Source organism: Lepus europaeus, chromosome 2 (genome assembly GCF_033115175.1).
Source record: "Lepus europaeus isolate LE1 chromosome 2, mLepTim1.pri, whole genome shotgun sequence".
Lineage (NCBI taxonomy): Eukaryota > Metazoa > Chordata > Mammalia > Lagomorpha > Leporidae > Lepus > Lepus europaeus.
The window spans coordinates 115240977-115268727 of NC_084828.1; positions in this window are offsets into that span (position 1 = coordinate 115240977).

Consider the following 27751-nt stretch of genomic DNA (forward strand, 5'->3'; position numbering starts at 1 on the left):
ACCACTTAAACTTATAATCTGAGCAAGCACTGTGGCACAACAGGTTAAGCCACCATCTGCAGTGCTGGCATTCCATATGGGCAATGATTCAAGTCCTAGCTGCTCCACTTCTGATCCAGCTCCCCGCTAATGTGCCTCCGAAAACAACCAAAGATATTCAAGTCCTTGGACCTCTGCACCCATGTCCTGGAGAGACCCCGATGAAGCTCCTGGCTTCTTGCTTTGGCCTGGCTCAGATCTGGCCACTGCAGCCATCTGGGGAGTGAAACAACAGATGGAAGATATCTCTCTGTCTCTCTTTCTCTGTAACTCTGCCTTTCAATAAATAAAATAAAATCTTCGGGAAAAAAAAAAAAGTCATTCGTCCCATTCCCTCATTTTCTATCCTCTCATCAGTCTACTCTAACTGAACTTAAAAAAAAAACAAACAAACAAACAAACAAAAAAACTTACAATCAAAAAGATGAGATATTTTACATTACTTTCCTTACACCACAGCTTCCAAATACAATGTACATTTTATACTTACAGTGCTTTTTTCAATTCTTGTTAGCCAGGTTTCAAATGCTCAATTGCTCCTTATTGTGGTGACTGCACTGAATAGCACAGTTTAGACATTAGAAAATAACATGTACATATTTCTTAGATATCTCTGAAATTCAGGAGTGATCATAAATATAAGATTAAAAAGCCCATACACTGATTTGCCTAGAAACATGAAAGTCGTAAAAAACCTGCACTAGCCCCCAAATCCTGGAACTCAAAAGGACTTTGTGGGTATGATTAAAATAAAGATCTAGAGTTGGAGGTATTCTCCTGAATCAACAGGGTGGACCGTAATGGAATCACATGCATCCTTATAAAATGAAAATGGGGCAAGATTGGACAACAGAGGAAGAAGAGAGCACAGTGATGGAAGCAGCGATGGGAGTGACACAGCTATATACCAACCTATTTCTGCAGCCTCCAAAAGTTGAAAGGGTAAGGACAGGGCCAGCGCTGCGGTGTAGCGGGTAAAGCCACTGCCTGCAGTGCTGGCATCCCATATGGGTGCCATTTCGAGTCCAGGCTGCTCCACCTCTGATCCAGCTCTCTTCTATTGCCTAGGAAAGCAGTAGAAGATGGCTCAAATCCGTGGGTCTCTGCACCCACATGGGAAACCTGGAAGAATTTCCTGACTCCTGGTTTCGGGTCGGCGCAGTTCCAGCAGCCAACTGGGGAGTGAACCAGAAATTGGAAGACCTCTCTCTCTCTTGGCCTCTCTTTCTCTCTGTAATTCTGACTTTCAAATAACCTTTAAAAAAAAAAAAAAGGATAAGGATCAAATTCTCCCCTTGGGCCTCTGGAAGAATCGGCCTTGTCTTCCAGTAACACATATTTTGAACTTCTGGCATAAACTGTGAGATAACACATTTTTGTTGTTTTAAGCCACAGAGTTTGTGGTACCTTGTTACAGCTACCATAAAAAACTACATCTGAAACCATTTGGAGTAGTGACATAATTTTCCTTTCTCTGTCCAAGCAAACACTGTCAGTCCAGTTCTGAAAATCTGTCTATAGAAATGCTCAACTAATATTAGTGCTGAAAGTATCTTTCCTGATCTTTCAATTCAAATGATTGCAACAATTATACATATGCTAAAAATATGCATTCTGCGGGGGCGGAACCAAGATGGCGGATAGTGAGGACGTGTGCCTTAGTTTGGGAAAATAAACTTTCATAAAAGCAGAATTACTGTAGCCTCAGGAAAAGACTCAAGAAAAAAACTGCAGAGGAATCGCTTCCGGATCTTGTGGAGGAGACACAGAGGACTTACAGGGAACCCACCGCGTGGAAAACCAACCGAGACGAGCCCAGCGGCAGCGGCGGGAGAGGAGGCAGAGCCACAGAATCTCCCCAGCGCGGGAACGGAGGAGGGTAAGAAAGACAAAGACCTGAGAAGTCCGAGACTTTGGGGGGAGGGGGAACAGAGGCCTCTCCCTTCACTCACCAAGCAAAACAAAGAGCACCGCGATTTTACATATGTAAAGCTCAGCCAAACTCAGTATCTTTAGCGAAACTGGAGAACACATTGAGGGCTGCATAAACTCTGTGTATGGTCCCAGGGGTAGATCAAACGAATACTCACAGAGGCTAGATTTCAACTACCCTCAACTCCACTCCCAACTGAGTCAAAAAAAAAAAAAAAAAAAAAAGAGAGAGAGAGAGAGAGAGCGTCCCAGCAAGGAGCAAATAATCTGGGAGAGTCGCTCTTTACACAGCCTTAAAACTCAAGAAACAAGCATAGCTCTCTGGCCACACCCATCACAGCCCCTAAGGCTCCAACAAAACAGACAGCTCACTTAGAGGCATAGTATAACGAGAGAAAAAAAAAAACAAAAACAAAAACAAAAACACCACAAATTATCTCTAACTTGCCAAGCGGGAACGGAGGAGGGTAAGAAAGACAAAGACCTGAGAAGTCCGAGACTTTGGGGGGAGGGGGAACAGAGGCCTCTCCCTTCACTCACCAAGCAAAACAAAGAGCACCGCGATTTTACATATGTAAAGCTCAGCCAAACTCAGTATCTTTAGCGAAACTGGAGAACACATTGAGGGCTGCATAAACTCTGTGTATGGTCCCAGGGGTAGATCAAACGAATACTCACAGAGGCTAGATTTCAACTACCCTCAACCCCACTCCCAACTAAGTCAAAACAAAAAAAAAAAAAGAGAGAGAGAGAGAGAGAGAGAGAGAGAGCGTCCCAGCAAGGAGCAAATAATCTGGAAGAGCCGCCTTTACACAGCCTTAAACCTCAAGAAACAAGCATAGCTCTCTGACCACACCCATCACAGCCCCTAAGGCTCCAACAAAACAGACAGCTCACTTAGAGGCATAGTATAACGAGAGAAAAAAAACAAAAACAAAAACACCACAAATTATCTCTAACATGCCAAGCAAGAAACATAGAAGCGGAGGTACCAAGAACAAGGAAGGCACTATGACGCCCCCAAGTGAACAAGACATGCCAATGCAAGATTATGAAGATGAAGAGATAGAGCAAATGCAAGAAGCAGATTTCAAAAAATTCACAAGAACATTAAGAAGTTCTCAAAAACAAATTCTTGAACTACAGAAATCCTTAATAGACAAGATAGAAAATCTCTCCCATGAAAATGAAATATTAAGGAGGAATCAAAATGAAATGAAACAACTAGTAGAACAAGAAACTGCGATAGTGAAAAAAAACCTCAATGAAATGAAGAACTCAATAGATCAAATGGCAAACACATTAGAGAGCCTTAAAAACAGAATGGATGAAGCAGAGGAGAGAATATCGGAATTAGAAGACAGAGAACAGGAAAGGAAACAGTCAAATCAAAGAAAAGAAGAAGAAATCAGAAATCTAAAAAATACTGTCAGGAATCTACAGGATACTATTAAAAAACCCAACATTCGGGTTCTAGGAGTTCCTGAAGGCATGGAAAGGGAGAAAGGATTAGAAGGCCTTTTTAGTGAGATACTAGCAGAAAATTTCCCAAGTTTGGAGAAGGACAGAGACATCCTAGTACAGGAAGCTCAGAGAACCCCTAATAAACATGATCAAAAGAGATCCTCACCACGACACGTCGTAATCAAACTCACCACAGTGAAACACAAAGAAAAGATCCTAAAATGTGCAAGAGAGAAACGCCAGATTACTCTCAGAGGATCTCCAATTAGACTTACAGCTGATTTCTCATCAGAAACCCTACAAGCCAGGAGAGAATGGCGAGATATAGCCCAGGTACTAAGAGAGAAAAACTGCCAGCCCAGAATATTATATCCTGCAAAGCTCTCATTTGTGAATGAAGGTGAAATTAAGACCTTTCACAGCAAACAGAAATTGAAAGAATTTGTCGCCACTCGTCCAGCCCTGCAAAAGATGCTTAAAGACGTGTTACATACAGAAACACAGAAACACGGTCACCAATATGAAAGAAGGTAAAGGAAGGAAACCTCAGAGCAAAAGATCACAGGAATCTCAAACCAGATATTAGAAAATATCTTTGGCAAATGGCAGGGCAAAGTTACTCCTTCTCAATAGTCACATTGAATGTTAATGGCTTGAATTGTCCAGTTAAAAGACACCGATTGGCTGATTGGATTAAGGAACAAAACCCATCCTTTTGCTGCTTACAAGAAACCCATCTATCCAACAATGATCCATACAAGCTGAGAGTGAAAGGCTGGAAAAAGATATACCACGCCAACAGAAATGAAAAGAGAGCGGGCGTAGCCATCTTAATATCGGACAACATAAACTTTACCACAAAAACTGTTAGGAGAGACAAAGAGGGGCACTATATAATGATTAAGGGATCCATTCAACAAGAAGATATAACGATTATCAACGTATATGCACCTAATTACAGGGCACCAGCTTATTTAAAAGACTTGTTAAGGGACTTAAAGGGAGACTTAGACCCCAATACAATAGTACTGGGGGACTTCAATACTCCACTCTCAGAGATAGACAGATCAACAGGACAGAAGATCAACAAGGAGACAGTAGATTTAAATGACACTATAGCCCAAATGGATCTAACAGACATCTACAGAACATTTCATCCTGCATCTAAGGACTTTACATTCTTCTCAGCAGTACATGGAATCCTCTCTAGGATTGACCACATACTAGGCCATAAAGCAAGTCTCAGCAAATTCAAAAGAATTAGAATCATACCATGCAGCTTCTCAGACCACAAAGGAATGAAATTGGAAATTGGCAACTCAGGAATCCCTAGAGCACGTGTAAACACATGGAGATTGAACAATATGCTCCTGAATGAACAATGGGTCATAGAAGAAATTAAAAGAGAAATCTAAAATTTTCTGGAAGTAAATGAGGATAACAGCACAACATACCAAAACCTATGGGATACAACAAAAGCAGTGTTAAGAGGAAAGTTTATATCAATAGGTGCCTACATCAAGAAATTGGAAAGGCACCAAATAGATGAGCTTTCAAGTCATCTCAAGGATCTAGAAAATCTGCAGCAAACCAAACCCAAACCCAGTAGGAGAAGAGAAATAATTAAAATCAGAGAAGAAATCAACAGGATTGAATCCAAAAAAACATTACAAAAAATCAGCCAAACGAGGAGCTGGTTTTTTGAAAAAATAAACAAAATTGACACCCCATTGGCCCAACTAACTAAAAAAAGAAGAGAAAAGACCCAAATCAATAGGATCAGAGATGAAATGGGAAACGTAACAACAGACGCCACAGAAATAAAAAGAATCATCAGAAATTACTACAAGGACTTGTATGCCAGCAAACAGGGAAATCTATCAGAAATGGACAGATTCTTGGACACATACAACCTCCCTAAATTGAGCCAGGAAGACATAGAAAACCTAAACAGACCAATAACTGACACAGAAATTGAAACAGTAATAAAGGCCCTCCCAACAAAAAAAAGCCCAGGGCCAGATGGATTCACTGCTGAGTTCTACCAGACATTTAGAGAAGAACTAACTCCAATTCTTCTCAAACTATTCAGAGCAATCGAAAAAGAGGGAATCCTCCCAAATTCTTTCTATGAAGCCACCATCACCTTAATTCCTAAGCCAGAAAGAGACGCAACATTGAAAGAGAATTACAGGCCAATATCCCTGATGAACATAGATGCAAAAATCCTCAATAAAATTCTGGCCAATAGAATGCAACAACACATCAGAAAGATCATCCACCCAGACCAAGTGGGATTCATCCCCGGTATGCAGGGATGGTTCAACATTCGCAAAACAATCAACGTAATACACTACATTAACAGACTGCAGAAGAAAAACCATATGATTCTCTCAATAGACGCAGAGAAAGCATTTGATAAAATACAACACCCTTTCATGATGAAAACTCTAAGCAAACTGGGTATGGAGGGAACATTCCTTAATACAATCAAAGCAATATATGAAAAACCCACGGCCAACATCCTATTGAATGGGGAAAAGTTGGAAGCATTTCCACTGAAATCTGGTACCAGACAGGGATGCCCTCTCTCACCACTGCTATTCAATATAGTTCTGGAAGTTTTGGCCAGAGCTATTAGGCAAGAAAAAGAAATTAAAGGGATACAAATCGGGAAGGACGAACTCAAACTATCCCTCTTTGCAGATGATATGATTCTTTATTTAGGGGACCCAAAGAACTCTACTAAGAGACTGCTGGAACTCATCGAAGAGTTTGGCAAAGTAGCAGGATATAAAATCAATCCACAAAAATCAACAGCCTTTGTATACACAGGCAATGCCACGGCTGAGGAAGAACTTCTAAAATCAATCCCATTCACAATAGCTACAAAAACAATCAAATACCTTGGAATAAACTTAACCAAAGACGTTAAAGATCTCTACGATGAAAACTACAAAACCTTACAGAAAGAAATAGAAGAGGATACCAAAAAATGGAGAAATCTTCCATGCTCATGGATTGGAAGAATTAATATCATCAAAATGTCTATCCTCCCAAAAGCAATTTATACATTCAATGCAATACCCATCAAGATCCCGAAGACCTTCTTCTCAGATATAGAAAAAATGATGCTGAAATTCATATGGAGACACAGAAGACCTCGAATAGCCAAAGCAATCCTGTACAACAAAAACAAAGCCGGAGGAATCACAATACCTGATTTTAGGACATACTACAGGGCAGTTGTTATCAAAACAGCATGGTACTGGTACAGAAACAGATGGATAGACCAATGGAACAGAATAGAAACACCAGAAATCAATCCAAACAGCTACAGCCAACTTATATTTGACCAAAGATCCAAATCTAATCCCTGGAATAAGGACAGTCTATTCAATAAATGGTGCTGGGAAAATTGGATTTCCACATGCAGAAGCTTGAAGCAAGACCCATACCTATCACCTTACACAAAAATTCACTCAACATGGATTAAAGACTTAAATCTACGACCCGAAACCATCAAATTATTAGAGAGCATTGGAGAAACCCTGCAAGATATAGGCACAGGCAAAGACTTCCTGGAAAATACTCCAACAGCACAGGCAGTCAAAACCAAAATTAACATTTGGGATTGCATCAAATTGAGAAGTTTCTGTACTTCAAAAGAAACAGTCAGGAAAGTGAAGAGGCAACCAACAGAATGGGAAAAAATATTCGCAAACTATACTACAGATAAAGGATTGATAACCAGAATCTAGAAAGAAATCAAGAAAATCCACAACAACAAAACAAACAACCCACTTAAGAAATGGGCCAAGGACCTCAATAGACATTTTTCGAAAGAGGAAACCCAAATGGCCAACAGACACATGAAAAAATGTTCAAGATCACTAGCAATCAGAGAAATGCAAATCAAAACCACAATGAGGTTCCATCTCACCCCGGTGAGAATGGCTCACATTCAGAAATCTACCAACAACAGATGCTGGAGAGGAAGTGGGGAAAAAGGGACACTAACCCACTGTTGGTGGGAATGCAAACTGGTTAAGCCACTATGGAAGTCTGTCTGGAGATTCCTCAGAAACCTGAACATAACCTTACCATACAACCCAGCCATCCCACTCCTTGGAATTTACCCAAAGGAATTTAATTTGACAAATAAAAAAGCCATCTGCACATTAATGTTTATTGCAGCTCAATTCACAATAGCTAAGACCTGGAACCAACCCAAATGCCCATCAACAGTAGACTGGATAAAGAAATTATGGGACATGTACTCCATAGAATACTATACAGCAGTAAGAAACAATGAAACCCAGTCATTTGCAACAAGATGGAGCAATCTGGAAAACATCATGCTGAGTGAATTAAGCCAGTCCCAAAGAGAAAAATATCATTTGTTTTCCCTGATCGATGACAACTGAGCGCCAAAGAGGAAACCTGTTAAGTGAAATGGACACTATAAGCAACAATGAACTGATCAGCTCCTGTCCTGACTTTAGATGTACAATGTAATACTTTATCCTTTTTAGTATTTGTTGTTGTTGTTGTTGTTCTAGTACTATTGGTTGAACTCAGTAATTAACACACAATTATTCTCAGGTGTTTAAATTTTAACTGAAAAGTGATCCCTGTTAAATCTAAGAGTGGAAAAAGAGAGGGAGGAGATGAACAATTTGGAACATGCTCAATCGGACTGGCCGCAAATGGTGGAGTTAGAAATGTGCAGGGGATTCCAACACAATTCCATCAAGATGGCATGTACCAATGCCATCGCACTAGTCCAAGTGATCAATTTCAGCTCACAATTGATAGCTCTGATTGGTCTAAGAGTCAAAGAGATCACACAAACAAGACAAGTATCTGCTAATACTAACTGATAGAATCAAAAAGGGAGAGAAAGATCCAACATGGGAAGTGGGATACACAGCAGACTCATAGGATGGCAGATGTCCTAAACAACACTCCGGCCTCAGAATCAGCCCTCAAGGCATTCAGATCTGGCTGAAGAGCCCATGAGAGTATAGCAGGCATGGAAAGCCAAGATATCATGGAAAAAAAAAAAAGACCTAAATGAATGATCTCTGTGAGTGAGATCCCAGTGGAAAGAACGGGGCCATCAAAGAAGGAGATACCCTTCTCCGAAGGGAGGAGAGAACCTCCACTTTGACTATGACCCTATCGGAATAAGACCAAAGTCAGCGAACTCTAAAGGCTTCCATAGCCCTGGCAACTCATGACTAGAGCCTAGGGAGATTACTGACGCCATGAACAGGAGTGTCAAATTGTTAAGTCAGCAACAGGAGTCACTGTGTACTTACACCCCATGCGGGATCTGTCCCTAATGTGTCGTCTAAAGCCAAGTGATGCTATGACTGGTACTGAAACAGTATTTTTATACTTTGCATTTCTGTGTGGGCGCAGACTGATGAGGTCTTTGCTAATTATATACTGAAGTGATCTTCTGTATATAAAGAGAATTGGAAATGAAAAAAAAAAAAAAACCTGGTGTTAAAATGGAAATGGCACAGAAAATTAATTATTTTGAAAAAAAAATTATGTAGGATCTCTGTCTTTAATGTGCTGTACATTGCTATTTAATGCTATAATTAGTAATCCAATGGTAGTTTTTTCACTTGATGTTGCTATATGGGCAAAATGTTGAAATCTTTACCTAATATATACTAAACTGATCTTCTGTATACAAAGAGAATTGAAAATGAATCTTTACATGAATGGAAGGGGAAAGGGAGCGGGAGGGGGGAGGGTTGCGGGCGGGAGGGAAGTTATGGGAGGGGGGAAGCCATTGTAACCCACAAGCTATACTTTGGAAATTTATATTCATTAAATAAAAGTTAAAAAAAATATGCATTCTGCATTTTAATATTCTGCATTTCAAACTAATATTTACAAATATCTTCTGGGGTTTACCACTTAGGTGTCCCACAGTCCTCAAAGCCTGATAATTCTCAAGTGGAATTTATCACCAAAATCAAACCTTTCTATTCCTTTCATGGGTCTTTTAAAGGACCAGTCACCCATATATCTAGGGTGACTTAACCTGTTGGTCAGGTTAAAAAAGGACCAGGTTATCCTTGCTGTTCTTGAATATTATTCTATTTCATATTTTTCAAAAAATTAAAACCTTTTTCATTTTAGACAATCAATAGTAAATTATATTCATGTGTATATATTTGTGTTCAAATAATTTAAATTTGATATACCTCCACATTTTTGCTTTCATATTCTGCAATGGTGTCATTTACTTGTACATGAGAAGAAATTAAAATAAAATGTTTAGTTTAACACTTGATAAATCTGAAAAAAAGAGACTGGTTTTAATACTTCTCTCTTTTCCTTATCTTTTCCAGAGATAAGGAAACTACTCATAATAGTGCATGCATGATCAAATCTGTGTGCTCTCATATAAGCAACACAGACAGCTACCTACTTTTTTCAAGTTATGGTGGAAGAAATATTTGGCACTGGTGCCTTGATACTAGACCTGTGAGTTTCAAATTGCTAAGCCTCTACCTACACGTAGTTGGGGGCTATATGAAATAAGTATACAGGTGTGTACACATGAAATAAATGTAGAAAATAAAGGCTAAAGAACCAGGTCATAGAATACATGAAGTCTCAACATGATTCCTAATAATAGTTGTTTTTGATGCATATGTTATTTGACATATGTACAATTATTTATTTTATTGATTAGTTGAACTTTGCTTTTATAACAAAATAATTTTAGCAGCTATGAGCCAAAAACATAAAATCCAAGAAAGGAAAATTTAATATTCAAATTTCCAGTAGTAAAGACTGATAATGAACAAATATGTTACAGAAAATATTTGCTGACATTTTTCAATAACCATATGTATGGCGAAAGTGATAATTCCACATAACAACCAGTTCATAAATCTATAGAACAAGCAACAGAATGTAGCTAAACAACCAGTTGTTTTCAAAATAAAGCCATGTCAACAAATCTTGATTTAATTCAAATGTTGTAGAAAGCAGGTTTCATATCACCCTTTGGAATAAATTCTAATTTAGAGCAAATAAAATGCTCCATTTTAGTTGCATGTTTTGTAATCCCTAATTTTCTTGTTTATGCACACAAGATATAGGAATAACTGTTCATGGATTAGTCCTATTTTTGTTTTTTAAAAAAGATTTCATTTATATTTATTTATTTGAGATTTAGAGTTACAGAGAAAGGGAGAGACAGAGAGAAATGTCTTCCATCCATTGGTTCACTACCGAAATGGCTGCAACGGCCAGGGTTTAGTTGGCTCATCCTAAGCCATGAGTCAGGATCTTCTTCCGTGTCTACCATGTGAGGGCAAGGGTCCAAGAACTTGGATCATCTTCCACTGCTTTCACAGCCCATTAGCAGACTGCTGGATCAGAAGAGGAGCAGCCAAGACTCAATGCCCATATGGGATGCCTGTGCCACAGGTGGAGGTTTATCCAACTATGACAGAGCACCAGCCCCACTCCTATTTTCCAAAGAGGAATTTTTCATATAGTAAAGTGATGTATGGTTTAAATTAGTCTCAAGAGTTATTTTAAATAGATAGCCAGTTAGATTAACCCCAACAGCAATTACAATTCATCTACTTCATGGACTTTTAGAAAAACCTCATGCAGCTAATTCTTCCATGGTGAAACGTGTAGATTATTGTATGATTATAAAATAATTAAAATGTAAACCTTGAAGATTAAAATGACATGCTTTTGGGGAGATATAAATGCTTGTGGGTCACAAAGTCATGGTAAAGTATTAAGAAATTCATGTTTATGAAGTATATTTGCGATTGGTTATATACACGAAAAAGTAATATCCAAACTATCTATAATATTTTACCAACCTATTATAGCAAGCTGCATACTATGGCTTTCATACACACAGAAACACTCACATGATATATAAATGAGGATAGTGTAGGATTAATCTTATGGGTACAAAGTAAACTGAAAATAGATCTTTGTAAAATTAAGAGTGGGAATAAGAGAGGAAAGAAGAAGAAGGGTGATAACGTGGGCAGGAGGAAGGCTAAGTAGGAAGTATCACTATATTCCTAAATATGTATATATAAAATACATGAAAATTATATATCTTAAATAAAATTGAAAATGATGAGACTTTGCACACTTCACTTGGCTGCCCATCAATTCTAGAAATATCTTAGCCTTTGCCAAACAACCTTGTTAACAAGTCCGTGCCCTGCAAGATATTGAACTGTGCTGTGAAATGGTTTTCTAAATTTCTGCTGCTTTTTTTCAAAATTTTTTCTGTTTATCTAACAATATTGCAAATAAAAACACAACACCATTATTTTCAAGACTTTGATATTATTGATATCTAAATTTGTAAATGGAAAGAATAAAAATTTCCCCCATATTTGTGGATGAATATTTGAATTCCCCACAAATTCATAGGCTAAAATCCTATCCCCCTGCCATATGGTGGTATTAACGTGTAGAGGACGTTTGTGAGAAATGATTAATTCATGAAGTTGGAGCCCTCATGAGTACAGCCATTTTAAACCGGACCCCAGAGAAGTCTTATGCATTCATCTCACCATGTGACAGTACAATGAATTTGCAGTCTACAACGTCACCAGAACTCAGCCATGCTGGCATCCCGATCTTGGATTCCTAGCTTCCAAAACTGTGAGCAATACCTTTCAATTACTTCTAAATGATCCTGTCTATGGTGCTTTGTTAGAGAAGTGCAAGCTGACTAAAGAAACTAGAGTAATGAACAACAAAATGGAACTCAGAAAATTTGCAGGAACAAGTTCAGTGCATATATATTTTTGACCTGTAGAAACCGTCAAAAATTTCAAATTTATTAACAATAAAATGCAATTTTGAAGAAACACAAGCCAGTAATTTTAATTTTTAAAAGCTCATAAATGAATTGGAATGTATTCAAAAAGTGCACTCTTCAGTGGCATGGTTTTAGAGATAGTTATGGCTAAATAAAGCATGTGAATCTATGAGTACATGAGACAAAAATCATCATTCCACTTATGTAACTTTTTTTAAAAGATTTATTTTATTTATTTATTTGAGAGGTAGAGTTACAGACAGTGAGAGGGAGAGACAGAGAGAGAGGTCTTCCTTCTGTTGGTTCACTCCCCAGATGGCCGCAATGGCCGGAGCTGCACCGATCTGAAGCCAGGAGCCAGGTCCCTCTTCCCAATCTCCCATGCGGGTGCAGGGGCCCAAACACTTGGGCCATCTTCTACTGCTTTCCCAGGCCACAACAGAGAGCTGGGTTGGAAGAGAGGCAGCCAGGACTAGAACTAGCGCCCATAAGGGATGTTGGTCCTGCAGGCAGAGGATTAACCTACTGCACCACGAAGCTGGCCCCTACTTACATAATTTTTTAATGTTTTACTTTTCTTTGATTTTATATATATATACCCATTTTTATTTATGCAGTGACTTCATTTTTTATTTTTCTATTTTTTAAAGATAGATTTGAAAGCTCAAGCGAGAGAAAGAGAAAGAGAGACGAGAGTGGTGTCTTCACTCATTGGTGCACTCCCAAATGCCAACAGCCAGGGCTTCACCAAACTGAAGTCAAGAGCCAGGAATTCCATCATAGTCTCCCATCTGGGTACATGGTACAGAGTTTCGGAGTCAACCTCTCCCAACTCATTAGCAGGAAGCAGGATCAAAAGAAGTGTAGCTGGAACTAGAATCAGCATTCCAATATGGGATGCCACCATATTAAGCCACCCACCTGTTCCACAATGCTAGCCTCAATGATTTTATTTTATTTTTTAAAAATTTGATTTATTTTATTTAAAAGGCAAAGTTACAGAGAGAGAGACAGGGAGAGACAGAGAGAGATATTCCATCCACTGGTTCAACCCCAATTGCTTGGTCTGGGCAGGGCCGAAACCAGGAGTCAAGGGAGCTTATTCAGGGTCTCCCACATGGATTCAGAGGCCCAAGCACTTAGCCATCTTTCATTGCTTTCCCAGCCATATTAGATTAGAAGTGGAGAAGCCAGGACTGGAATCAGCATCCATAAGGGATGCTGGCACTACAGATTGTAGCTTAACCTACTGTGCCATAAAGCCAGCTCCAGTGGTTTTACTTTTTTAAAGTTTTTGAATTAAAGATTTTTATATATTCATCAGCATAAAAACCAATAAATTCATTAAGAAATAAATGCCAATCTCACAAAATTGTTATTATTTTAGAACTTCCTTTCACACTCAGAAGTTTTCTGATAGGGATAAAATAGTTATATAATATTTTTACCCAAACCTGAACTCATAGAGCCTTCTGGGGATCTTCATTCTTCTTCCCTGTACTGACATTATGTGCAACACATTACTATGTCCTACCCATTTTTCAGCACAATTTCTTCTTTATCTTTACTTCATTGGCTTAGTTTAGTATTTAATTATATCTTGTAAAAATTTGTGGTCACCTACTGGTTCATATAACTTATTCACTGAACTTGGACCATGTGATCTTACTCTTTGCCTCTGCACATAATATTTTTACTCCCTCTTGGAGTAAAAAACTCTGTCTTAAGTATTTGGAAATTCTCTTGCTAAATTTCAAAACCAAATCCTAGTGATTTTTTTCTTCTCTAAAGATTTCCTTGTTTCTGATGTTGAAAAGCTGAAATGGCACTTTCCTTTGTCCCTTGCTATGTATGGTGTATGCATGTATATATGTGTGGAGCAACACTTCCCGTACTAGATTTTAAGTATTATTTTTAAGTCTGCTTTTCATTCTGGACTTTCAGACATCTAGAGGTCTCATTTAATTCTGCCTTTTGAAAACAGATATTCAGAAGAAAGATTTTTGTTTGCTCTGTGGTTGGATGGAATAAATGAAATGACCCATACATTCAAACTTATTTATATTTTGTTGTATCATGAGTTTCTCATGGATATACAAGTTGCCACAAAAGCAACTCAAATCTCACAAAAAATAAACTGCAAAATTTAAACTCAGTGAGAATAATAAAAGATTTGCACAGCTTTGTTTGCCAGATGTGTGTACTTTTCACTTTATTTTAGTCCCTAGATTTGGAAGTTTGCCCTCAGCAATGCTTATCACTGATTCTGCCAAGAACACCTGCACTTGTGTAATTAATTAGAAAATGTCTGGATTACTTAATAATCTAGTTTTATATTAGGATCTTATTATCACAAATGGAATAAGATATGCTGTACATAAAAACTACATTTTATATTTAAAATATAATTCATGGTGTCAGTATTATAATAGCTCTAGTGAATTTAATTTCTTTGTCAAGCTGTTTATCTAACTGCATTACTTAAGACATAATATGGGGAGATTAAATTTCAATAAAAGTATCAATTCATTTGTGATTACTCAAACTCTTTTCTATGACAACTTGGTAATAAAATAGCCTAGAGGCACCCAATAATTTATTTTGCTTGAATTAAACATTTAAACTTTCTGTATCTTCTGTTTGTCCAAAATAACCATTTGAGAATTTTGGCAGGTACAACCATTGATTTAAAAAAGTCAAAATTATATTTGCTAATCAGTAGCATATTAATTCTGCTTTCTGCCTTCTAAGTTCATGAATAGGGGATTCAGATTTGTATGAATGTTTGTGAGTGTGGATGTTTTGGAATCTTTTGTGGCTGCATTTAATTTGATGATAAACATAATGAAAATGAAAGTTATGATAATTACTCTCTGCTTTCTTGTTAAAACCACTATTTTATAGATAGATGTTATTAGGCTCACATAATTGATCCAAAAACTAAATATGAGAGTAAAGAGTGAACATTTAGCATAGCAGCTAAGACTTCACTTGTGATATTGTTATGCCTTGATTTATGTTCTAGCTCCACCTGGGATTTCAGATTCCTGCTGATGTACATCCTGGGATGCAGCAGATAATGGCTCAGGTCCTTCCATCCCTGTCACCCATGTGGGAGCCCTGGATGGAGTTCTAGGCTTCTGGCTTCAGCATGGCCCAACCCCAGTTCATGAAGGCATTTGGGAAGTGAACAAGTGTATGCAAGATATCGCTTGTCCCACCTGTGTATGTGCATGGATGTGGCTGTCTTTCTACCTTCAAATAAAGAGATATTCAAAAAGAAAACTTTGTCAAAAGGAAAAAAAGGGGAGTGACTAGATAAGGTACATTTTATGAGGAAGAGGCAAGATACTAACACAGATCAAATTTAATGAACTTTCCATAAATTATGGATAAGATTGAAATTATTTAATTACATTTGAGCTTTACAAGAAAAAACATGTTACTGCATTTGATGTAATGTCTTAAGTATGAAATCCTTCTTCACAAATTATGAAAAGAGAAAATTCTTTGACCATTTGACATAGCACTTAAGATGCCACTTGGGATTCCCACATCCCACACAGGAGTGCCTGAGTTCAAGTCTCGGCTCTGTTTTGGATCCCAGCTTCCTGATACGCACAATCTGGGAGCAGCAGTGGTGTCTCAAATAGCTAGGTTCATGCTACCCATATGAGAGACTCAGGTTGAGTTTCCAGTTCCTGGCTTTAAGTCGGGTCATTCTGGGCTGTTGCTGATATTTGGAAATGGAATTCTCTCTCTCTCTCTCTCTCTCTCTCTCTCTCTTTTTCTCTCTCTCTGTGGTCTCTCTGCCTTTCAAATAAATAAATGGGTATTCAATTTTAAAAAAAGAAAAATTCCAACACATTCAAGATATCAGCTTTTCTCACGTTAAGATGTGATGTAGTTCATTGAGCATTGTTCATTATTAGACAATTATTAGGACAATCGCACACAAGGAGATTACAGATACACATATCAACTTTTGTGGATTTCTAGGGTTTTATTTTAAGATTCATTTATTTTATGTGAAAAGCAGAGTTACAGAGAGAGAAGGAGGTACAGAGAGAATGAAAGATTTTTTTGTCTGCTAGTGAAATCCCCAAATGGCCACAATACCCAGGGCTGGACCAGGCTGAAGTCTGGAGCCAGGAAATTTATCTGGAACGCCTATGTAGGTGAAGAGGCTCAAGCATTTGGGCCATCTTCCACTGCTTTCCCAGTTGCATTAGTAGGAAATTGGATCTGAAGTTGAACAGCTAGACTCAAACCAGTACCCTATGGGATGCCACTGTCCCAGGCAGTGGTTTAACCAGCTATGCCACAATGCCAGCCCCAACTTTTTTTAATTTCATAACACCAATGATGAATTTCCAGGCACTTTGACAACTGTAGTTGATTTGATAGTCTAAGAAATATTAAAATGAGGGTTTTTTTTTTCTAAATTGCAACATTGAACATGAAACCAGCAGGTAGACTGAAAGAGCAGAGATATGGGAATGCTGAACTTACAGAGGAAATGATTTCAAATAATTAACTTATTAATAGTGCAGAATAAACATTTCAAACTGAAAACTTCTTTTGTGGTACTAAAATCAGGTCAGTCTGTTTGAATCAGAAATAAATGAATAAATAGTTTAGAATCTGAATGTCATTTTGGATATGAAGATTCAGTAGTCAAATATATCCCAAATTTATATTCTCTCATTTCCATTTCTAAGTGAGCTATGATATAGCTTATTAAACACTTTTTTGTCAAATAGTTTGTTTGAGGAATCCTATTTATGATTCATATAATCCCCAACCAGTATTGCTGACATTAAATTAAGAGAATACCTTACCTAAATTCCAAGCTCCATTTTACTACATAAACAATAGTTTTTCAGTGGAGAAACCACTAATGAACACACAAAATAATTGTGACCATTGCCAGGTCACTGTGATTTTTGGCATCCTTGGTATACACTGATACTTTGGCCAAATACTGTTTCTACTGCTGCCATGTCATTCCCGTTGGTGCCTTTCAGCTTTCTAAATTGATCTGACATCTGCAGTGCTTCCAGGAATGAAGTTTAAAAAATATAACAACCATTCTCTGGACAGGTACATGAACATAGATACCTAGGAGTTCAGCTATACACTTTTTTCCATTTGGGAATTGTAATACTCTCTCTATGGCAAGCATTTTTCTAAAACATACATGCTTGCTCTTCATGTAAGAATCAAGGTAAATATAAATATATGTTAAAAATGTAAGACCTTATAACCATGTTGGTAAAATTATGTAGCTTTTTTTTTTTTTTTTGGACAGGCAGAGTGGACAGTAAGAGAGAGAGAGAAACAGAGAGGAAGGTCTTCCTTTTTACCATTGGTTCACCCTCCAATGGCCGCTGCGGCCGGCGCACCTCACTGATCCAAAACCAGGAGCCAGGTGCTTCTCCTGGTCTCCCATGCAAGTGCACGGCCCAAGGACTTGAGCTATCCTCCTCTGCACTCCCGGGCCACAGCAGAGAGCTGGACTGGAAGAGGGGCAACTGGGACAGAATCCGGTGCCCCAACCGGGACTAGAACTCCGGTGTGCCAGTGCCGCAAGGCAGAGGATTAACCTATTGAGCCGCGGCACCAGCCTGTAGCTTTTTTTTTTTTTTAATTTTATTTAATGAATATAAATTTCCAAAGTACAGCTTATGGATTACAATGGCTTCCCCCCAAAAAAACTTCCCTCCCACCCGCAACCCTCCCCTTTCCCGCTCCCTCTTCCCTTCCATTCACATCAAGATTCATTTTCAATTATCTTTATATACAGAAGATCAGTTTAGTATATATTAAGTAAAGATTTCAACAGTTTGCACCCACATAGCAACACAAAGTGAAAAATACTGTTGGAGTACTAGTTATAGCATTAAATCACAATGTACAGCACATCAAGGACAGAGATCCTACATAATATTTTTTAAAAATTGATGAATTTTCTATGCAATATCCAATTTAAAACCAAGTAGCCCTTAAGGCATTCGGATCTGGCTGAAGAGCCCATGACAGTATTTTAGGCATGGAAAGCCAAGACACTTTGGGGAAAAAAAAAAAAAAAAAAAAAAAAAAAAAACACAAAACCTAAATGAAAGATCTCTGCGAGTGAGATCCCAGTGGAAAGAACGGGGCCATCAAAGAAGGAGGTACCTTTCTCTGAAGGGAGGAGAGAACTTCCACTTTGACTATGACCCTGTCGGAATAAGATCGAAGTTGGTGAACCCTAAAGGTTTCCATAGCCTTGGCAACTCATGACCAGAGCCTAGGGAGATTACTGACGCCATAAACAAGAGTGTCAAGTTGTTAAGTCAACAGCAGGAATCACTATGTACTTACATCTCATGTGGATATCTGTAGCTTTTTTTTAAAAGATTTATTTTGGGGCCGGTGCTTTGGCATAGCAGGTTAATGCCCTGGCCTGAAGTGCTGGCATCCCATATGGGCAACGGTTCTAGTCCCAGCTGTTCTACTTCCGATCTAGCTCTCTGCTATGGCCTGGGATAGCAGAAGATGGCTCAAGTTCTTGGGCCCCTGCACCCGCGTGGGAGATCCGGAAGAAGCTCCTGGCTCCTGGCTTCAGATTGGCGCAGCTCTGGCCAATGCAGCCATCTGGAGAGTGAACCAGCGGATGGAAGATCTCTCTCTCTCTCTCTCTCTGTCTATACATCTTTCTGTATCCCTGTCTTTCAAATAAATAAAATAAATCTTAAAAAATATTTATTTCATTTATTTGCAAGGAAGCATGAGAGAAAGAGAGAGAGAGAAAGAGAGGGAGAGAAACTTCCATCTGCTGGTAAACTCTCCAAATGGTGGTAATGGCCTGAGCCACACCAAAGCTAGGATTGTGGAACTCCATTCAGGTCTCCTACATATGTGCAGGTGCTCAAGAAGTTGGATCATCTGTTGCTGCTTTCTGAGGTTCATTAGCAGGTAGTTGGATTGGAAGCGGAGTAGATCAGACTCAAACTGGTGCTCATATGGGTTGCTAGCATCACAGTGATGGCTTGTACCATGATGCTGGCCTCAAAATTTATGTAGTTAAAAATTAGGTTCTTCACAAAGCTTCTTTTAAAAATTATCTCTTTGCCATCATTAAATATGAATTTTACGGACTTATTACTGTCCATTTAATCTCCCTAATCTCTCCTTTGATTTAACTTTGAAACTCCTGTTTTGCATCAATTCCCATAATTATAACCAGGTATTAATGTTTGTGTTCTCTCAAATATATTTTTATAGAGTTCCTAACAGGCAAGTAACATAATTATTACATATTTTTCTGACTGCATTATTTCTGTTCATATTTTCCTAATACTATTCTTCAAAAATCTGAAACTACTGCAAAGTATTCATTCTTTTTTGTATTGAAGTTACATATCTGCTACATACCAAATTTCCTCTTTAGCATATTTTTCTCTTAATCTAGTTATTTCTAATTTCCTCTCAAATACTCAAATCAAATATACAGATCTTATTCATTGAGATTTTATTTTAAACAACTTTGAAAGAAGATAATGGTTTATATCTTCCTCTTGTTATCCTATTTCTTTTCTAAGGTCAAGATTATGTTGACTTAGACAAGATTTCCAAAGGTTTAAATATATGTTAAAATGAAAAAAAAAATGTTTCGCAGGACTAAGTAACTTTAAATTTCATTTGATTAATTATCATTAAATAGAAATATTTACTGAAAAAGTTTACAGAATAATTAACAGAGTAATGAAATTCATAAATCTTTAATAGAATCTTCCAAATACTTGCCCAGTGAAGTTTCTGAAGAAACTTAGAGGATAGAATAAACAATACTCAAATAATATAAATTCAGGTGATGATGACTACTTCGTACAAAAAAAAAAAAAAAAACAGGAGAGAGAGTGAGAGAGAGAAAGAGAGAGAGAAAGATAAACTGAAGTAGTTCTTTCAATTGATTGTCAAGGCAATTCTCTATGAGAAGCTGTAAAAAGAAAATCGAGTATGTATATATCAGGGGCAGAGAGCTAAAAGCAAAGGGAAAAGTAGATGTAAAGCTTCAAAAGTGGCAAAAGGTTCTACAGGAACTTAGATTACCCTCTTGTGATTAGAAAAAATCAGGCCGGCGCCGTGGCTCAACAGGCTAATCCTCCGCCTTGCGGCGCCAGCACACCGGGTCCTAGTCCCGGTCGGGGCGCCGGATTCTGTCCTGGTTGCCCCTCTTCCAGGCCAGCTCTCTGCTGTGGCCAGGGAGTGCAGTGGAGGATGGCCCAAGTCCTTGGGCCCTGCACCCCATGGGAGACCAGGAGAAGCACCTGGCTCCTGCCATCAGATCAGCGCGGTGCGCCGGCCGCAGCGCGCCTACCATGGTGGCCATTGGAGGGTGAACCAACGGCAAAAGGAAGACCTTTCTCTCTGTCTCTCTCTCACTGTCCACTCTGCCTGTCAAAAATAAAAAAATAAAAATAAAGAAAAAAAAAGAAAAAATCAGCGAGCAGGGAAAAGAGAAGATTGGAAAGAGAAGCAGTGACTATATCAGATAGAGACTTGGATGGCACTTAATTTTATTCCAAGTGCAATGGTAAGCCATTGGAGGGATCTGAGCAGAAGGATGTCATTAACATTCAAATATCACATTGGCTGCTTTGTAGAGAATGGCTAATCAGGGAGCAAAGATAGAAACAAACAAATCATTAAATAGACTGTGCATCAGCCCAGATGAGTGAACATGTCTCAGACTAGGTTAGTAGCAATGCAAATGAGACCTGCTTCAGGAAAAAAAAAAAAAAAAAAAAAAAAAAAAAAAAAAAAAAAAAACACTTCTTGTTGGAAAAGGTGATAGCTGCATAACTGTGAGGGAAAAATAGTAATTCCTCATTTAGATTAAAGAGTAGAGTAGATTTGAAACTATTCATTGATATGAGAGAGACATAGAAGAAAAATAGGAGGATAACAGGAGAATTAGACAATTATGTTTTGAGACCCAGTTTGAGAAGGTAAACAGTCACATGGGCCCATGAATGTGAAGCTGAAAACAGGGATAATGGCTGGAGAGAATTCACTATCGATAATACGGGAGTGATGGCACTGGGTGGTCACCAGAAGCGTAAAGTTGATAGGAGGGAATGAATGGCATAGAAAATACACTTCTAAAATTTTATAGCTTATAAATTATAAGTTTTCAGTCACTCTGAGCAGTGGACATAATCAGGAAGTTACATTATCTTCTGAGGAGGTACAAATTACAGTTCTGTGGACATCATAGAACAAAGCTACCAGATCAGATCTAAACCAGATATAAAACCTATATTTTTTATCAAAGGAAATAACTGCATGAAATTAAAAATATGAAACAACATCATTCAGTAGCAATACATTTTCTATCCCTTTATTATCGTCTCTAAGAATGACCATTAATTTCTGATACATTGAGTCATAACACTATTGATTTTCTGATAGGAGAGTGGAAACATTATTGATGCTGTTCCACACAAGGAAACCCTGCAAAGTCATCCGGGTCATGCATTAAGCCAAACTTTACATTAAGAATTCCATTAGAATAGATATTTTCCTGTCATATGTAATCTAGGGATTCTTCCAAAACGCTGCTGCTATTGCAACATATCTAATGACTGGTAATTCCAACTTGAAATATGTTTTGATAGATAAACAATTGAATAGAAATTCAGTAGATGTATGATAATTAAATTAATCTGCCTGGAAATTGCATATCTATCATCATCATCATCATCATCATCATCATCTATATTATCTATCCATGTATCTTCCTTTCATATAGTATATGTATAAATTATTGATAGTCTACTAGCCGATTTATGTTGTCCTCTAAACATGATCTTTCTAAATAGCTTAAGCATCTGCAAAATGCTGGTTTTTTTTTTTATTTCTAGAAGAAAAAATCTATTGTATGGTTACATTGTTCCCAAGACAACTGAAAAACAAGCATAATGAAATGATCCTATTTATATATCTTCCTTAATTAGGATAGCTCTTGAGAAAACTGAAGATTTTGTCATAAGAAACAAAGACTATAAATGTTTGGAGAGTCATTAAGAAATTAATTACTAGATGCATAACAGTATATGTTATGGCTATATACATATCATACTACTATGGTTTCACTAGAAAATAACTAATGGCATGGGTTGTCAGAAATTCTCATTTATAAAATATATGTAATCACACTCTGGCCTTAGGACACTATAGATGATGACAGATTATCAGCCATAGTCAGGAGGGTTGACAGAGGAAGGCTGGATTTCTGGAAACGGAGTGTTTACTAATTTTAGCAACCTCTTATTTCCACGCTAAATTTCCTATAGTTTATTTACGCTGATTTGTGGCCATTCTTTTGAACAATATCTTTATACAGCGGGCGAAGAGAAGGCAAGTAGAGGGAAACGGTACTGCAACCAAGGCTGAAAAGAAAGGGTCTGAGTCATTGAAGCAGATCAATTGAAAGGCAATAAAATATCTCCAATGGATGGTTAAATTTAGGCCAAAGTATATCTCATTTGAAAATCAGTTGCTATAATAAAATGGGAAACTTTCCACTCAGTTTTAAAGAGTTAAAAAGAAATACTTTTTAAAATTCTATCAACATTATCAAATACACCCATGTATCATTTCCAAGTTTCCTTTTTTCTTCTTTAATCATATGCAAAATAATTCATTATTAAAATTTTGATAGGTTACTAATATTAAAAACACCTAAAATTGTTATGTCATTCTTACCTAAAAATTAAATATAAGCTTAATTCCTGTGACTTGTTTTTTTTTTTTCAAAAAATTCTCCTTATATTTATTTTCATGTTTATAAATGAAGACTAGCATATTTTGAATACTTTGTTAGGCATAGCATCCTCTGAGGTAAATCATCATTATAAGAAATAAACAACAGCCCTGGCCACAAACACCTTGAAATTGGTTTAGAAAACAAGTTAGAATCATGTTAAATATTAATATAGAACAGTAGAAGTGATATTGCTGTTTACATAAATATTGTAAAATAGCTGAACAAATAGCAGGACTACAAAAACTTTGAAGAACACAGTTCTTGATACAATTCATTCATGTAAAAAGATTCAGGTGAAAAATGGTTATATGAAAAAATTCTTTTTCCCTCCAGAACTCTGTACAGTTCTACTTTCATTATCTGTGCTTCTGTATTGTATTAACTATAAAGACTCATGGTGAAATAAATGAAGAAAAAAATAAATCCTACAAATAAAATTGTTCCAAAAAAATTCTACTTCCAATTGATAAAATTTTCAAGTCAAATACATTCAGCAATCATGCATTTTATGTATAGTGTGTTTAAGGATGTTATAGATATTTTTCTGATAATGTTCTGAATACATTTTCTTATTTTATTAACTCATTGGATCAACAAAATATAGAACATTTAAAGTGTGAAAAATAGTAGGCTGCCAGATTGACTTAATCCAGAAAGGTCATGTATTTGCAATATTTTGTAAAAATGTTCTAATTATTTTACATATTTAATAGTTCCAAATTGGAAAGACTTATTAATTCCACAGAAACATAGTCAAAATGTGAATATAATACAAATGAAGCACACCATCATTTTTATGGAGTCATATACACAGAACTGCTATATTTGCAAATTGGGTACTTGTCAGAAGGTGTACGTTTATTATTGAAGAAAAGCAACATTTCTGAAAATACTTAAACTTGAATATAGAGTCATGATCTCTACATTTTTGCACACTAAAACATAAATGCACACTTATAAAATTTAAAATATTAATAATATATTGTTGCTAGGAATATTCCTGTTTCTCATGAATGTTTTTATGGGATCCACCTTTTCCAAAATGGTAGCAGCTTGTTATACGTGGTTATTGAGGTTGGAGACAGGGGGTAAGTATAAAATATATTCCAGATTTCAAGGGCTTAAAACAAATAAAAGGCTAAAATATCATTCATTAATGTCTTATAATTGACTAGTTATTAAAGTAATAGTCTCGATCTATTGGTTAAATACATTACTGACCCTTCTGTTTCACTTTAATAATGTGGCCACGAGAAAATTTATAGATTTTAAATTTATATTTCATTTATAAAATCTATAAATATATATGTGTCTCATTTTGCTCAAATAATGCCAGAGTATGTTGTTGTATTAATGTTTTATTTTTATAGATCAAATAGTACTTCTATATATGAATTAGAGCAACATTCTTTATTAAACCATTCTAATATTGGGCATTATGGCTGCTTCCATTAAATGCTTCCAATCCTGGATAATGACACAATGAATAGCTTAATGTTTATAGCTATCTCTTTTATTGAAACATTTAATTAGAATAATAGGCACAAGTCAAGCCAAAGGTCATAGATAATTTTATGTGTCTTGTTACTTACACATATATTGCATGTCATGGAAGTGTTGTATACATTTTTATAGTGCCTATAGCAAAAATTAGTAATCTAGATTCACCAAAACTCCAATAGAATTAATGTTTTATTGAGACATTGCTACTTTAATGACTATAAACTGCTCTTTCCAAGTAACTTTCACATTCCTCATTTTTATGGATGATGAGTATTATATCATTATACTTACTAATGCATCATCTCTAAATCATCTCTTTTTACCCTTTGGTTGTTTATGAAAATTTTAAAAAGTTTCTTATAAAGTTGAAGAAAATATGTGCACATTAGTAAAGAAGACAAAAATTTGAATTGTTTTGAAATTATTGACTATCTACCCTATTTCAAATACAGTTATAGGAACTTTATGTATTTTCTTTATATTTAATTTTCATATTAACCTTAAAGATACATATTATTAGTTCTATCAAGTAATTAAAATAAAGAAGTTTTAATAAGTTGACCGAGGATTTATTAAGAGAAAAGGGTGAGATAATTTGTCTTCAAAGCCAATATTCTTTCTTTCAGATAACATGTTCCTTATTTAATAAATAATTTATTTTTCTATTATATTTGATTTAAGTATTTTCTACCCTTTTGCTGCAATTTAAGAAATTGTATTGTTATCTAAAAAACACATTTGGGCTAGCAAGCAACCTTGTGAAATATTTTTTTCTAGAATGTATTAATGTGGCAAAATGCTTGGGGAAAAATTCTTCAAAATTCAGAAAAACAGAGGCAAAAATTAGATTGGAGAACGGCTAGGAGAAAAAAATTACATTTGAGTTTAGACAAAAAGTACAGTGTACCCATCTGTAGAAATATTATATTGTATTCATGTCACACATGCTTACTGAATATAAAATAGTAGGTGATGAGGAGATGAGGCAAAGTACCTTCTTATCCAAGTGACAATGAATAATAAGAGCAAAACAAATGAGGCCTAAATATCTCACACAAAGATCCACAAAAGTGATATCTGATCTCCATGGGTTAGAAAGAATTTACTTAGTAATCCAGGTAGAGATATTCCAAACAGAGGAAAGAGCATGAGCGAATAGATATTAGAGGAGTAGACATACTTGAAAATTCTGGAAATCTGATTTATTGAGTCTGAGATTCCTGGGTTAATGGGGGGAGTACATATTAGAACAGAACTTAATTTACTTTATTGAGTACCTCCTGTGTTCCCAGCATTGTGGCAGGAGTTTTTCAAATGTTTTCTGTAATTTTCACATTTCTTTATGAGCCCACTTACAAGTGGGGATTCTGTGCTTCAATGATATAAATCATTTTGCTCACACAAAATAACTGAAATGGTTTGTTAGGTGTCAAACTCAATCTGTCTGTAAGGAAATTTTATCTGTCAAGGGGCACTGAGATATTTATAACATGAATCATGCACCATATAAAATGATCAACTTAAAAATTAACCTGCTACAGATTTATTGAATTTTGAGTCCCACCTGTGGTTGCCAGGGCAGGGTCAGACCAAATGATTTTGCAGGCCATCTTGGGCCCACGGGCTGAAGTTCCCCACCTGTGGCAAGGTCCCATTATTTAAGTAATGGGATGGTGGGGCCTTTAGATATTGTGATGAATTTGGGGGAAAATCACATTTAGTTAAGATTTAAGAAATCAGATTTAATGAATGGTGCTGCTGGTGACCTGAAGACTTGGGAAATAAGGAGTCGGTTAGAAGGCTGCAGTGGAAGATCTGAGGCAAATCAATGAGAATCTAAACCAAGGCAGTGAAAGTTAGAAGTGGAAATAAAAATGAGGGGGAAGTTTCTAATCTACATAGGTGGGTAGTCCTGTACCTGGTGGGGAGTCTGCCTGCCCTGCCCATTCAGGAGGTTGAGAGAGCATGGCACACCACAGTCTCCCAGGAAGGACCACTCAACCTGACTGCTGGCAGGCGGTGGGAGCCTGAGGCACGTTTCCCCGACTCCCACTTAAAGGGAGTAAAAGGGCCCTGTAATTACCAACCAGGTAAACAGCTCCCAGGTGTGGCCCAGACCCATCAGGACCACCTGGAAAGCTGTCTTAGCTCAGTGACCTTCAAGCTGATTGCAGAAGCCTAGCAGCGCCAATATGGGTTCTATCCTTTAGAATTCACATTGCCCTGAATTAGTTACACCCCTCCTGCCTGCCCTTTAAAAGGTGCACTTGCTCTTTATTTTTTTAACTTTTATTTAATAAATTTAAATTTCCAAAGTAGAGCTTTTGGATTACAGTGGCTTTCCCCTTCTATAACTTTCCTCCCACCCACAACCCTCTTATCTCCAGCTTCCTCTCCCATTCCATTCTTCATCAAGATTCATTTTCAATTATCTTTATATACAGAAGTTCAATTTAGTATATATTAAGTAAAGATTTCAACAGTTTGCACCCACACAGAAACACAAAGTGTAAAGTACTGTTTGAGTACTAGTTATAGCATTAATTCACATTGTACAACACATTAAGGACAGAGATCCTACATGAGGAGTAAGTGCACAGTGACTCCTGTTGTTGACTTAACAAATTGACATTCTTGTTTATGGCGTCAGTAATCTCCCTAGGCTCTTGTCGTGAGTTGCCAAGGCTATGGAAGCCTTTTGAGTTTGCCGACTCCGATCTTATTTAGACAAGGTCATAGTCAAAGTGGAAGTTCACTCCTCCCTTCAGAGAAAGGTAACTCCTTCTTTGATGGCCCATTCTTTCTACTGGGATCTCACTCCCAGAGATCTTTCATTTAGGGTTTTTTTGTTTGTTTGTTTGTTTTGCCAGAGTGTCTTGGCTTGCCATGCCTAAAATACTCTCATGGGCTCTTCAGCCAGATCCTAATGCATTAAGGGCTGATTCTGAGGCCAGAGGTGCACTTGTTCTCTAATAAAGCGGACATGCTCACTGAACCTTGTCTTGCTGAAGAACGCTGTCGCCCCACCCTCCCAGCAGTGCGTGGGCCTCGCGGGTCGAGACTGCATACATAAGCATTAAAATAATTATATTTAGAGACAGCCTATATTTAGTCAATGAAGGACAGAGAAAAATTCAGAATGCCTACCATTGATG